The sequence below is a fragment of the Pan paniscus genome, chromosome 3 (genome assembly GCF_029289425.2).
Source record: "Pan paniscus chromosome 3, NHGRI_mPanPan1-v2.0_pri, whole genome shotgun sequence".
NCBI lineage: Eukaryota > Metazoa > Chordata > Mammalia > Primates > Hominidae > Pan > Pan paniscus.
Genome location: NC_073252.2, coordinates 187,909,656 through 187,924,481, shown reverse-complemented (window position 1 = coordinate 187,924,481; position 14,826 = coordinate 187,909,656). Strand labels below are relative to the sequence as shown.

The 14,826-nt window shown below is 40.7% G+C and overlaps 2 pseudogenes; one reads left to right on the top strand and one right to left on the bottom strand.

Annotated features, from left to right (window-relative positions):
• Nucleotides 1–790: 790 nt before the first annotated feature.
• LOC134730304 (angiogenic factor with G patch and FHA domains 1-like) lies at nucleotides 791–2,198 on the bottom strand (annotated as a pseudogene).
• A 1,901-nt stretch (nucleotides 2,199–4,099) lies between these two features.
• LOC129397654 (retinoic acid receptor responder protein 2-like) lies at nucleotides 4,100–10,038 on the top strand (annotated as a pseudogene).
• Nucleotides 10,039–14,826: the final 4,788 nt, after the last annotated feature.

The following is a 14,826-nucleotide window of genomic DNA, read 5'->3' as shown; positions in this document are numbered from 1 at the left end:
CCTTTTGTACTCAAAATCAGATTTTTCTGGCACAACTTCATTGCCTGCAATGGTATTTATAAAAAGTATGAATGCCAGCACATGGACTATTTCAATACTGTACTCTTTTTTTCATGTATAAACATTTCATTAGCTATGAAACAAACCAAATACCAATGCTGAATGCACAGTATATATCAACAAATGCAGATTCTTCACCGAAGAAAACAATAAAAGACTAATTTTCTGTGACATGTCACCTGTTCATTAGTTCTTTAATATGATTTAGGCTATTCCAAATATAAGAAAATGTATGCATCACTATTCATGTCTCAACATTTTTTATCTAGGTCCTGAAGGACATAAAAAAGAATGTATATTGTCAGATTTATTTTTATAGATTTTAGATGTTTCTTTTGCTGTATTTTCTGTGCATGCTACTATGAATATATGGAGACAAGGACAAATGAGCATTTAAGTGGTTATATGAATTTTGCTTATATGGCTAATTGCTTATATGGATGTTGTAAATGACAAGATAAAATAGTAAAGTTTGATAAACTTATCTGTGCCCTGTGAACTTTAGTTCACTTACTGTATAACTTAATTCAGTCACTAATTATTAATTTAAAAAGTGTTTTTTAAAAGCTGCAAACCACATTTTATTACACATTTCTGAATCAGGAAGGGGTAAACTGTGACACAGCTTTCTTATGCCACTGACTTTTTTGGGGAGAAACATTCTGCAATAAAATAAGAGTTTCCAAACTCTATTTATAAAAAAGCTTGAGTTTTCTTCTGTGATTAACCTTCACTCCTCAGTCCCTTTTACCCGAGGAATGGTTCCTAGGTCATCTTTTGGAAGTTTAGTATCTGGAAAGTTTTTGGCAAACCTCTCCTGTGCTTTGTCCCAGTTGTTGTTGTTGTTCTTGTTTTGGAGAAGGTGAGTCTCTTTAACTGAGGATGGTTTGTCTGTCTCCAATCCTGCATGTGTTTGCCAAAGCTGAAGCTGTATTGGAGTTTTTATTCTCCCACCATCCTTCCCCGGGCCTTCTCCTGTTTTCAACACATCTTTTTCAACATCTTCTGACCTTTGTCGCCATCAGTAATTTCAGAATGAACAGATGCAGCAGCAGCATCTCTTTGGAAATTTCCTTCACTTCCAATCTGCTCCCTATGTTTTCCAGCTCTATCTTTATATTTTTGATTCTCCAGTATCTTAACATCTTTGTAGTCTGTATTCTGTAAACCATATTTTACTCATGTATTTTTAAAATCCTTTTCTTCTTTCCAAGTCGTTTCCTTCTTAGTTAATGATGGACCAACAAATGATTCATCTTTCTTATCAAGGAAAAGGTGAGCTCTAACCTGCCTGGTTCACATCCAGCACAGCTATTTCTGCCAGGGTGAATGTAATAGGATAACACAGTGTCTCCAACTTTCACTTTACCTCCCTGCTCAGGTTCATAAGGGTCACATTTAGTTTTCAGCTGAACAATCCATTTTCCATTAACAATTGTTCCATTTTGACTGCCTGATCCAAAAGGACATCACTTTGTAAGTCATGGTCAAAAGAGATTTCTGCATGAAACTTACACCAGCTTCAGGGATTCGAAGAGTATGCTCCATGTCATTTTCTCTTCCAATTGGAGCAGGTTTTACAGCAGTAATGATGAAGAATGATCCTGTCTGTAGCACAGGTGATCTAATGACAATTACTCTCATATATGAGGTCCACAATTTTTCCTCATCTTCCTCCTCAGTGTCTTTTGCAGTTGCATTGCGTTTACTGGTAATGCCTTCATCATAACTACCCTCGGTCTGAGAGTCTGTAATTTCACCTTCTTCTGGTTCACTATCAGTCTCCGTGATTTTCTCATCCTTAACGATGAATTGAGATGTTTTCATTAAAAGGGGATTCCATAGTATTTCCACTAACTGCAACAGCGAATTTTGGGGATTATTTTTGTGATGAATGCCTATTTTGGCTTTTTTTTTCACATTTGTGAAATTGTCTTTCTCATTGCAGCTTGTATGTTCAACACTGAAGGCTTCTCGATCCTCTGAATTCAAATCCTTTTCCTCATCGTTTTTTTGTAGAAGAATCCTTTCTTTTCTCAATGTTTCATTTTTGTTTCGTGCTATAAGTCTCATAAGGTTGCAAATCTACTCGAGAATGAAACCGATAGCGACCACTTTCCACATCACAGTAGTAATAAATTAAATCATAATATATTTGATTCTCAGAATCTTAATAGAAACCAGTGCTGTGCTGAAAATACAGTCCAGTATTTTCATCATCACTAAATCCAGTCTGTGATAAACCCGCTTCTGCTGCAGCTCTCAAACTTCCAGCTAATGACGAACCTTCTAAGGACGTATCTTGTGCTGCTAATGCAGAGGCTGGCTCCTGTGAATTGGAGGCAGATGACCCTCTTGTCTACACTTAACATTTGCTGTCCTATCAGTACCAGGGTGAGCGTCATTTTCTATTTATAACTTGTCGTTAGAATTCAAAGCAGGACTTTCAATATCCTGATCTTGCTGATCTGACCGTTCAGTCACTCACTTTATTTGGAAGACTAACATCATTAGAGTAGGTCTGATAATAATCTGAGATTGACCAAGGAGCATGGTTCTCTGCGAGTACTTCTACATCAGACTTTTATTATCTCCATTTCTCCCACAGCGGAGTACGTTACTGAGTTCTTCCAGCTGCGTGCGGAGCTCCTGGCGGTTGCTCGTGTCGCTCTGAGCAGCCGTCCTGTGCGAGGCCATAGCTTCTCCCGTTCCCGCACCTGCCGCCTGCAGCTCCGCGTTCGGGTTCCAGCTTCTCCGCCCTCCTTCTCCGCTGGGCCCGCTCGGGCTCGGGGAGGGGGAGGAGCGGCCACAGCGAAGGCGCTGGCGGCGGGTACGGGCAGAGGCCGCGGGTACGGGCGCCAGACGGCTGCGGCCTCGGAGGGGCTGCGCGGGGCCGAAGCGGGGGCCGGCGGAGCCACAGCCCCGGGGGCGCGCGGGCAGCCACAGGCAGCCTCCCCGGCCAGGAGGCCCCGAAACGCGGAGCCTAACGGGGCTGCGGCAAGAGCAAGGGGACGGCGATGGCCCTGCCGGATCTGCGTGCCTGGAATCCTGGGAACGACTGTACCCTCCCCAGCCACGGGGGCGCGGGAGGAGCGTCGAAGTCCAGGGGCCCGAAGCGCTCCGGCCGTTCCCGAGTTGAGCTGCGAACAGTGGCCAAGCGTGTTTTAAATCGAGTTTCCGTGTGGCTAGATATGACCTGCTGGTTACTCTTATTTTTTCTCCATTCGTTGAGCTATGATTGACAAATTGAAAAGTGTGTATTTTTAGGGTGTACAATAGAGTGTTTTGAGATGTCAGTGGTCTTTAAATTACCTCAGTTAAGCTAGTTAGCCTATCTATCCCCTCACATAGTGAATACGTTTCTGTGTGTGTGGTGAGAGCACCTGAGATCTACTCTTGCAGCAAATTTCAAGTACACGGTATTGTTAACTATAGTCACTATTCTGTACATTAGGTCCCCAGCAGTTACTCACCTTGTAACTGAAGGTGCGCCCCTTCCATGGAAATCTCCCCACTTTCCCCACTTCCTAGCCCATGGGAACCAGCGTTCTACTGTTTCCATGGCTTTTTAAAATTTTTATTTACTTTTTTAGATTTTACATACAAACGAGATCATGCAGTAGTTGTCTTTCTGTATTCAGCTTATTTCATTTAGCATAATGTCTTCAAGATTTATCAATATTGTTGTGGATGAAAGAGTTTCATTTTTATTAAAGCTGAAATTATGTCTCTCAGTTTATCTGTATCAGAGGAGTGCAGATACCCTTGATGATCCTGATTTTATGTCCTTTGGCTAAATACTCCTAATTGGGATTAATGGTAGTTCTAGTTTAAAAATTTGAAGGAACCTCCATACTGTTTTTCATAATAGCTGCACCAATTGACATCCTCAGCAACAGTGCACAAGTGTTCTCTTTTTCCACACCCTAACACTTTTTGTCTTTTGACTTTTTAATAATAGGTATCCAAACACCACGATAAGGTGATACCTCATTGTGATTTTGATTTTAATTACTGTGATAATTAGTGATGTTGAGCATTTTTTATATACCTGCTGGCCATTTGTATATCTTTGGAAAAATTACTATTTATATATTTTGCCCAATTATTAATCAAGAAATTGCTTTTAATTCTGCTGTGGGTTTTTTGTATTGATTAGTATGACATATATTTTGGATAGTAACATATTATCCTACATATGGTTTACAAATATTTTCTCCCATTCCATATAATGCCTTTATATTTTGCTGATTGTTTCCTTTATTGTGCAGAAAATTTTTACTTTGACATAGTTCCACTTGTTTATTTTTGCTTTTGTTGACTGTGTTCTTGGTGTCAAATCCAAAACATCATTGCCATGACCAGTGTCAAGGAGGTTTTTCTCCATTTTTTTTTTTTAGAGGATTCATGATTTCAGTTCTTATGTTTAAGTCTTTATTTCATTTCAAATTCATTTTGTGATGACATCAGAGAAAGGTTTACTTTTTGTCTGTGCGTATCTAGTTTTTCCTACACCACTCCTTGATGTGTTTATCCTTTCTCCATTCTGTGGGATTGGTTGACTGTATATCTGTGAGTTTATTTCTGGGTCCTCTATTCTGTTCTATTGGTTTTTATGTAGGTACTATACTATATTAATGACTACAGCTTTGTAATATAGTTTGAAATCAGGAAGTGTGAGGCTTTCAGCCTTTTTGTTCTCAGTATTTGGCTATTTGAGGTCTTTTGTGGTTCCATACTAATTTTAAAATTGTTGTTCTACATTTTAATAAAATGGCATTAAAATTTTGATAGAAATTTAACTCTGTAGATCACTTTGTGTAGTATGGATATTTTAACAATATTAATTTTTAAAATCCATGAACACATATTTCCCATTTTGTATTCTTCATTTTCTTTCCTCAACATTTTATAGTTTTCAGCATGCAGATCTTTCATATTCTTTGTTAACTCATTCCTAAGTACTTCATTCTATTTGCTAATATTGTAAATGGAACTATCTTTATTCCTGTTTCAGATATTTTGTTGTTACTGTAAAAAAATGCCACTGATGTTCATATGTTAATATTGTATCCTGAGAATTTACTGACTTAGTTGGTTAGTTATAACAGGTTTTTTTTTTTTTTCTGGTAAAATGGTGGGTATTCTGAATTCTGGTTAAACTTTAAATTGATAATTGCTATTATCATTTCAAAATTATTTAAAATATGACCAGATGGATTCCTGCTTTCATGAATTCAATGGAATTCAAATCTTCCCATTTAAAATAATTTTGCCGGTTGACCTAGACCCCGGGGATCGGGGGCACCCCGTGGGAGCCCGGAGATTCGCTTGGGGGTGGGAGGGAGAAGCCATCAGAGACGGGGCTGAGCTGGGGAAGCGGAGAGGGGCTCCGGGGACAGCCGGGAGGAGAGAGGGTCGTGTCGGAGACCCAGTGGGGAGAGAGAATGGGCCGGAAAAGGAGGAAGGGTGAGAGTGGGCAACAGGACGGCTTCCCGGCGCGGCAGGGAACTTTGCTGAAACTGCGGGCCCCAGGGAACAGCGCGGGCAGGGTGGGAGGGAGTGGAGAGGACCCAGCAGACCCGAAGGTCAGTGTGGAGAAAGGGACATTTCCGGGTTCCTTCGCCTCTGCCCAGCGTTCTGCGGGCATGGCTCCCCCCAGGGGCAGGGGAGGAGGTGGCTCCCGGCGGGCTCGGAGAACTAAGGGGCGCACACCCACTTCGCAGGGCCGGGGTGACAGGGGAAGCCTGAGACGGCTGCGGATCTCGCTGGCCCCGTGGGTGGGCGCGGGGGACGCGGGAGGGGCCGAGCTCACCGGGCCAGCGCCGGGGCCTGCAGGTGGCCCTGGAGGAATCTGCAAGCACCCGCCCGTGCAGCGGGCCTTCCGGGAGACCAGTGTGGACAGCGCCCTGGACACGCCCTTCCCAGCTGGAACATCTGTGAGGCTGGAATTTAAGCTCCAGCAGACAGGGAAGCGGCTGGAGGAAGGACTGGAAGAAACCCAAGTGCAAAGTCAGCCCGAGAGGAGGAAGCAGAAATGCCTGACCTGCGTCAAACTGGACTGTCAGGATAAGGTTCTGGGCAGGATGGTTCGCTGCCCTCCAGAGACGCAGACTCGGCGGGAGCCTGAGGAGCACCAGGGGGCCGGGTGCAGCCCGGCGGAGCGGGCGGTGAGGACCCCACAGCTGCTGCTTCCCTGCACAGTTCGCCTCCTCCAAGGCCCGGCCCCCAGCGGAGCCCAGCGCTGAATCGCATGGCGCCCCCTGGAGCCCTGGCGGGGATAACCAGTGGAAGACCCCACCTCCCAGGGAGAAGACCCCACTGTATCCCCAGATAATAAAACTGTTCTCTCCCCCAAAAAATAAATAAATAATTTTGTCTGGTCTTTGAAAATGTGTATCCCCTGTGTACTGGTCAAAATGCTGCCCATTTATCTATATGCCTAATTAGCCAACTTTTTAATGAAGTTATTAAACATTCTTTTTTATTATGAAACAAAACAGTAAATTTGTTAATGGTTTTAATATCATCTAATATGATTGAAAATATGTCAATTTGTCATTGCCAATGAATCTTTCTGTTATTTATTTTACTCTGTTATGTATTCTGTCCATAAAGGTCTAAGTGGCTTAGAATCTTGCCTAACATATTGTATGTGCTAAGTACTAACTACTCTAATTCATCAAATTATCTTTCTATACCATTCTTAAAATACAATATTATTTTTATTTAGTTTTATTAAAATTTTTTGCCTAATCTAATTATTTATGAAAATTATGAGGTCTATTCAGTTTGTCCTCTTGATAAAAGCCAAAGTTTTTTTTTTTCTCTCTTTTTTTTTTTTTGAGACCGAGTTTCCCTCTGTTCCCCAGGCTGGAGTGCAGTGACACAATCTCGGCTCACCACAAGCTCCGCTTCCCGGGTTCAAGTGATTCTCCTGCCTCAGCCTCCCAAGTAGCTAGGACTACAGGCATGTGCCACCACGCCTGGCTAATTTTTGTATTTTTAGTAGAGATGGGGTTTCACTATATTGGCCACGCTGGTCTTGAACTCCTGACCACGTGATCCGCCCTCCTCAGCCTCCCAAAGTGCTGGGATTATAGGCTTGAGCCACCGCACCAGGCCTTTTTTTTATCTCTTTATTAATACGTGAGAGAGTACAAATGCAGCTCCCTTACAGAAGCATGTTGCATAGTGATGAAGTATGGGCTTTTGGTGTGACAATCATCTGAATGTTGTTTATTGTTCCAATTAGTTATTTTCTCATTCCTAAACCCTCTCCAACCTCCCATCTTTCTGAGTCTCCAGTGTCTATTTTTCCAGTCTCTATATCCAAGTGTATGCTTAATTGAGTTCCCACTTACAAGTGAGAAAATACTGAATTTGATTTTCTGTTTCTGAGTTTTTTCACTTACAGTAATGGCCTCCGGTTTTATTCATGTTGTTGCAAAAGACATGATTTTATTCTTCTTCATGGCTGAGTAGCATTCCATGGTATACTTGTATAGCACATTTTCTTTATTCGATTATTGATTGATAAATTTAAATTGATTTCATATATCGGCTATTATGAATAGTGCTGTGATAAACATGTCAGCATGGGTATTTTCTTTATGTAACAAATTGTTTTCCTTTGGGTAGATACCAAGCAGTGGGAGTGCTGAATCAAATGGAAGTTCTATTTTTAGTCTATTTTGAAATCTCCATACTGTTTTCCAGAGGTTGTAGAAAGTTACTTTCCCACAAACAATGTATAAGTGTTCTCTTTTCTCTCTATCCTTGCTGATAGCGTATTTTTCTGCTTTTTAGTAATAGCCATTCTGCATGGTGTAAGTTGGTATCACCTTGTGGTTTTTAATTGGCATTTCTCTGATCATTGACAAGGTTGAGCATCTTTTACGTGCTTGTTGACCATTGACCATCAGTGTCTTTTTTTTTTTTAATGTTCATGTTCTTTGCTTGCTTTTTAATGAGGTTACTTGTTTTATTTTTGTTGAGCTGTTTGAGTTCCTTGCATATTCTGGACATTAGATCTTTGTCACATGCAAAACTCGTAAACATTTATCTCATTCCATAGGTTTTCTGTTCACTGTGTTAATTAGAAAGCTCATTTTCAGGAGCTTTTTAGTTTAATTGAGTTGCTGTTGTCTATTTTTGTTATTGTTACATCTGCTTTTGAGATCTTAGTCATAAATTCTATGTCCAAGTCAATGTCTAGAAGAGTTTATCCTAGAGTTTCTTCTAGCATTTTTATAGTTTCAGGTCTTACATTTTAGTCTTTTAATCCATATTGAGTTGATTTTTGTATATGGTGGGACACAGGGGTCCCATTCCATTCTTCTGCATACGGAAATATAATTTTTCCAGCACAATTTGTTGAATAGGATGTCATTTCTCCAGTGTGTGTTTTTGTTGACTTTGTAAAAGATCAGTCATTTGTAGGTATGTGGCTTTATTTCTAGGTTCTCTATTCTGTACCATTGATCTATGTGTCGATTTATATCAGTACCATGCTGTTTTGGTTACTACAGCCTTCTAGCATAATTTTAAATCAGATAATGTAATATCTCCAGCTTTATTCTCTTTGCTTAGATTTGCTTTGACTATTCAGGCTCTTTTTGTGGTTCCATAAGAATTTTAGTGGGTTTTTTTTCTAATTTTATAAAAAATAACATTGGCATTTTGGTAGGAATTGCATTTAATATGTAGATTGTTTTGGGCAGTAGAGTCATTTTATTGATCATAATTCTTCCAATCCATAAGCATGGGGATGTTTTTCTCATTTGTGTCATGTACAATTTCTTTCATCAGTGTTTTGTAGTTTTCCTTGAAGGGATCATTCATCTCTTTGACCAATTGTATTTCTAAGCATTTTACCTTTTTTTTGTAGCTGTTGTAAAAGGAAGTGACTTTTTAATTCAGTTCTCAGCTTGATCATCCTTAGTGTATAAAAATGCTATCAATTTTTGTACTTTGATTTTTGCATCCTGAAACATTATTAAATTTATCAAATCTGAGTTTATTGGTGGTCTTTAGAATTTTTGTATATATGATATTATATTATCATCAAAGAGGGAAAATTTGACTTTCTAATTACAACCACATAGATGCTCCCACGAAGATCAATAGACAGAGTCTCTGGGGAGGGCACAAGTGATGGTATTTCTTTAAGCTGGCCATGTGATTATGGCTGGAAGCATGGGCCGAGAGCCACTTAGCTAAGCCTTGCCTCTCAAGTCTGTCTGTCTTTCTTTCTTTCTTTCTTTCTTTCTTTCTTTCTGTCTGTCTGTCTTTCTTTCTGTCTGTCTGTCTTTCTTTCTTTTCTTTCGACAGAGTTTTCACTCATTGTACAGGCAGGAGTGCAGTGGCACCATCTTGGCCCACTGCAACCTCCACTTCCCAGGTTCAAGGGATTCTGCAGACTCAGCCACCCGAGTAGCTAGGATTACAGGCACCAGCCACCACACCTGGCTAATTTTTGTATGTTTTAGTAGAGACATGGTTTGGCCATGTTGCCCAGGCTGGTCTTGAACTCCTGACTTCAGGTTATCTGCCCACTACCACCTCCCAAAGTGTTGGGATTACAGGCATAAGTCACCACACCCGGCTGCCTCTCAAGTTTCAATGTGCATATGAATTATTTCCGATTCCAGGCTCTCTCTTAGTAATGTGATTCTGTGGGTTTGGAAGGGGTCCATGAATTGGCTTCTTTAAAAAGTCTCCTCTTAATGCTGATGTTTCTTCCACTACATCCAATATAGTAGCACTCACCTAGAGAAAGTAGGCACAGCACAGAGCTCCTGACACCCAACACTGTTACCACAACACAAATACTTTTGGCTCAAAGTGGAAGCCACCAATCGCCATTTTCAAACATGTCATTTTCTGCTGGCTCTTTGCAGTTTAGAAAGCCTAGAGAAGGCATCAATGTTTGAGTAAGTCTGCATTTGGAAAACATGTACACATGAGTTAATACAATGTTTACTGAGCACGTACTATGTGTTCAGAAGTCTGTTACAGAGCACTGTTCAGGAAACATTACATGATGTGAGTTAATCCTCATAGCACCCTGGGGAGTTGGGTGCTAAGTTTTCTGTAATTTTCAGGACTTAAATGAAGGGCCTAGCATTTCTATTTTTTCTTCCATTTAAAAAATTATTTACCTGGAAAATAAAATGTGCAGAATAAAAGCTATATCGACAGATGAAGGCATAGAGAAAAAAGGATGAACTGTTCAGAGAGATGTTTTATATTTATATTTACCTTCTTGTGCCTTGTGGAGCAGCTACTGAATTTGCAGGAATGGAAAACAAGTTGCTAGGTGAGGTGTTTCTAGAAGCGCTAGCTTCAATGAAAAAGAAATTGTAACCCCCAAATATAGAATTATTTGCTTCCACTTATCTGCTTTTCCATTTTAGGAAACTGTGGGCACCAGCTCAGGAGAGGCAGCAGGAGCCCCCGCCCGAATCTCTGGTCTCCTTTAATGAGTTCTGTGAGAGAAGACTCTAGGGTGAGGCCAGACCTGGATGAGGCCTTAGAAGAGGGTGGATCTGGGCAGGGCTGGAACAGAAACTGGACCCCATGTTTCTGATGTTCATGCTGGTGGAGTATTTCCAGTTCTGTCTTTCCTAAGCCTTCCCAACAGAGACTTGACTCTTAGAGCTTGTGTAATTTTAATCTGTTTTAGCCACTTCCCTGTCAATTTTTATAACACATGATAACAAGAAACTTAAGCAAAACTCGTAGGGTTTTTTAGGACAATTATATGAGAAGCTAAAAACTTATTTTTACCAAGATAAAAGAAATAGAAATAATCACAACAATAACAATAATTCTTCGTCCATGAATAGCCCTTCAGGTAGTGACATCGGAACTCAAGGAACAGCATAAGGGAAATGGAGCAAATGCAGCCAAGGCCCCCTGTGCAGCTCCCTTCTCCCTTCCGACTACAGGATGCTGAATTCAGCCATTAATCCATTTCCCTTCCGACCACGGGATGCTGAATTCAGCCATTAATCCGTTTCCCTTCCGACCACAGGATGCTGAATTCAGCCATTAATCCGTTTCCCTTCTGACCACAGGATGCTGAATTCAGCCATTAATCTGTTTGCTCTAGATGAAAAGTTTCTGGACAGTAGAAACCATGAATTCTTCATCTGTTTTTCTGATGGTCATGTGATATAGTTTAGATGTCCCCTCCAAATCTCATATTGAATTTTAATCCCCAATGTGGCAGGTGGGGCCTGGGGAGGAGATGGTTGAATCACCGGGTGAGTCCCTCATGGCTCTGTGCCGTCCTTGTGATAGTGAGTACTCGTGAGATCTGGCTGTTTAGAAGTGTGGCGCATCCCTCCCCCATCTTTCTTGTTTCTGCTTCTACCATGTGAGATGCCTGCTTCTCTTTCACCATGATTGTAAGCTTCCCCAGGCCTTCCCAGAAGCAGACGCTGGTGCTTCCTGTACAGCCTGCAGAACCATGAGCCAATCAAACTCTTTTCTTATAAATTACCCAGTCTCAGGTTTTTTAAATAGCAATGCAAGAATAGCTTAATACCTCATATGAAAAGAAAGCAGTTGATATATTTACCAGTTTGAGTACTTACCAGTTTGAGTCTCCAGACCTCTGCCTTGCTTCAACTCAAAGAACAGGAAGGGAGCAACCTCCATCTACTGCCCCTGATTATGGGAGAATCTTCAGTTCATCTTAAAACATTTCAGTCAAAAGCACCGTGTTTTATGTAGAAGAATGAGGGTGTCTGAAAGAATGGGTCTCTTTATTTATTTTTATTTCTGAGACAGGGTCTCTTTCCCTGTCATTCTGGCTGGGGTGCAGTGGTTCACTGCAGCTTTGACATTCTGTGCTCCAGCGATTCTCCCACCTCAGCCTCCCAAGTAGCTGGGACCACACGTGCACACTACCACAACCAGATAATATTTGTATTTTTGGCAGAGATGAGGTTTTTCTGTGTTGAGCATGCTGGTCTTGAACTCCTGAGCTCAAGTGATCCTCCAGCCTCTGCCTTTCAAAGTGCTGGAATTATAGGTGTGAGCCACCACCCCGGGCAGATGGGTCTTAACTGATTTTAATCAGGATACCTGAGCATGGAAGACATGCCCTTAATTTTTTTCCTAATACAATATTTGACAGTTATATAACTATGATTTTTTTATTCCTGTGATTCATAAGGATATGATAGTAAAAGGCCTTGAAAGCCTATAGAAAAAAAGTGCTATATTGTGCTTGAAACCACCTTTTACTCTGAAAGCAAGTGCCATCCAGATACATCTTTTGAGAAGATATTTTCTCCTGCTGCATTTTAGTCAAACAGCTGAGTGTGTCTTGAAGTTGTTTTTTGATTTTTAACAGGACAAGTGTATTTTCTAAGACCCCAAACTCAGGAGTGGCCATGGGGCAAATCACCGCTGCACACATGGAATGCATGCACAGCAAATGCATTTCTCATCCCGAACCAGCAGTTGTTCCCCCTGGGTGCACACAGGAATCACCAGGGAGGCTTTTAAAATTACCTAAACTCAAAAGGCAATAGATAAGTGAACTCAGAATCCCTGCAGTGGGACCTGAGCCATAGTGCTGTTTAAAGCTCTCTGGGTGACTATGGGGTACAACCAAGCCCCCAAACTGCTGCTTTAAATCAGCTTCTTCAGATGAACTAGTGGCAAATGGTTTCCTGAAATGAATGGTTTAAATCAGCCTCTTCCGGTGAACTAGTGGCAAACGGGTTCCTGAAATAAATGGAAAGATTTGCTGCTGGGTTGTGCTCTTCTGATCTTACCTGCATTACCTACTTTTCCTTGCCGAACTGACCTCTGCTACATATTTTATTCCTGATTCAATCCAGTTCTACTCATACCAAATGCATAATATGCACTAGGTGCCCTTGCATTGCTGAACCTCACCGTGGGGAGAGGACTTTGCTGAATAATAATTGCATCCTAAAAAAACTCAAAATACTGGACTCAAATGATCCTCCTGCCTTGGCCTCCCAAAGAGCTGAGAGTGTAGGCATGAGCCACCGTGCTTGGCCTATACCCTAAAAAATTAAAACTATCTTACTTACTAAATTGATGTAAACATGGGAAGACCTAGAAGGTCACCGAAGTGTTACAACATAAGTAAATACCTTGGAATATTAATATCCATCTGATGATGCCCTGAGCAAACATGTCCCACTTTAAAACAGTACAAAACGGTGCTATTATTCTGAGATATGAAGTTAAAATTTTGTGCAAATAGGTAATATTTAAATTTTTATATATGTATAACATTCATGCAGAAAGACGTATACAAAGAAATCATGTAAAGTTCAATGAATTATTACAAAGTGAACACACGTGTGCAATCTAGAAATAGAACCAGCTTCACGGATGTCCTGGCAACCACTTTCTCTCTTTTGCTCCCCCAAAGTCACTAAGATCTTAAGAGCTAACAGTGTAGATCAACTTTGTATTATTATGCATGTTTTATTACAGAAAATTTAAAACATACACAAAATAAAAGAAACAGTACAATAGGCCTGTTACCCAGGCTCAACAACAACTAATAACATGCCAATTTTGTGTTATCTATACTTCAACTCATTTCTCATACAGACTTTGTTATTTATTATTATTTTTTGTGGTGTAAAATGTGTGCTCATTGAAGGTAAAATCTTGGCTGAGCACAATGGCTTAAGCCTGTGTAATCCCATCACTTTGGAATGACAAGGCAGGAGGATCATTTGAGGTCAGGAGTTTGAGAGCAGCCTGGGCAGCATAGTGAGACCACATCTTTATTAAATTTTTTTTTAAATTAATCAGGTGCGGTGGTGCCCGCCTGTAGTTCCAGCTACTTGGGATGTTGACATAGCAGGATCCCTTGATTCTACGAGTTTGAGGCTACAGTGAGTTGTGATTGTGCCACTGCACATCAGCTTGGGTGACAGAGTGAGACTCTGTCTCAAAAAAAAAATAAATAAAGATTCGACCTTAACTAGCTTTTTACACATAAACACACCCATATAAGCAATCCCTCTTTTAACAATAGAAGTACCAAATTAAAAATCATTAATGTGAACCCATTTTTAACTCAGACTTTATCTTTTAATAAGTTTCTTTTCTTTTCTTTTTTTTTTTTTTTTTGAGGTAAGATGTGCACTCATTGAAAGGTCTAATCTTGGCTGGGCACGGTGGCTCACATTCGTAACCTCATCACTTTGGAAGCCAGAGCTCAGGAGTTTGAGGCCAGCCTAGGCAACACAACAAGGCCTCACTGGGGCAAGAGAGTGAGACCTCATCTCTACAATAATTTTTTAAAAGTTAGTTGGGCATAGTGGTGCACACTTGTAGTCACAGCTATTTGGGAGACTGACTTGGGAGGATCACTGGAGTCTGGGAGGTCAAGGCTGCAGTGAGCTGTGATTGCACCACTGCACTCCTTCCAGAGGGACAGAGTGAGGCTCTGTCAAAAAAAGGTACAATTTTAACTGTACATGTTTGACACATCAAACATCCTTATAACAATCCCTCTCCTAAAAATAAAAGTACCCAATTTAACAGTTATTAATATTCATATGAATTACCTAGAAATTTTTTGTTTGTTTTGATTTGGATTTTTATTGAAAGAGGACACCTAGAAATGTTATTTAAAATAGAGGACACCTAGAAATGTTATTTACAATCTAGATTTTGATAAAAATAAGCCTGAGTTTTTTCTTTTTTTGAGATGCAGTTTTGCTCTGTCTCCCAGCTGGAGTGCAGTGGTGTGAT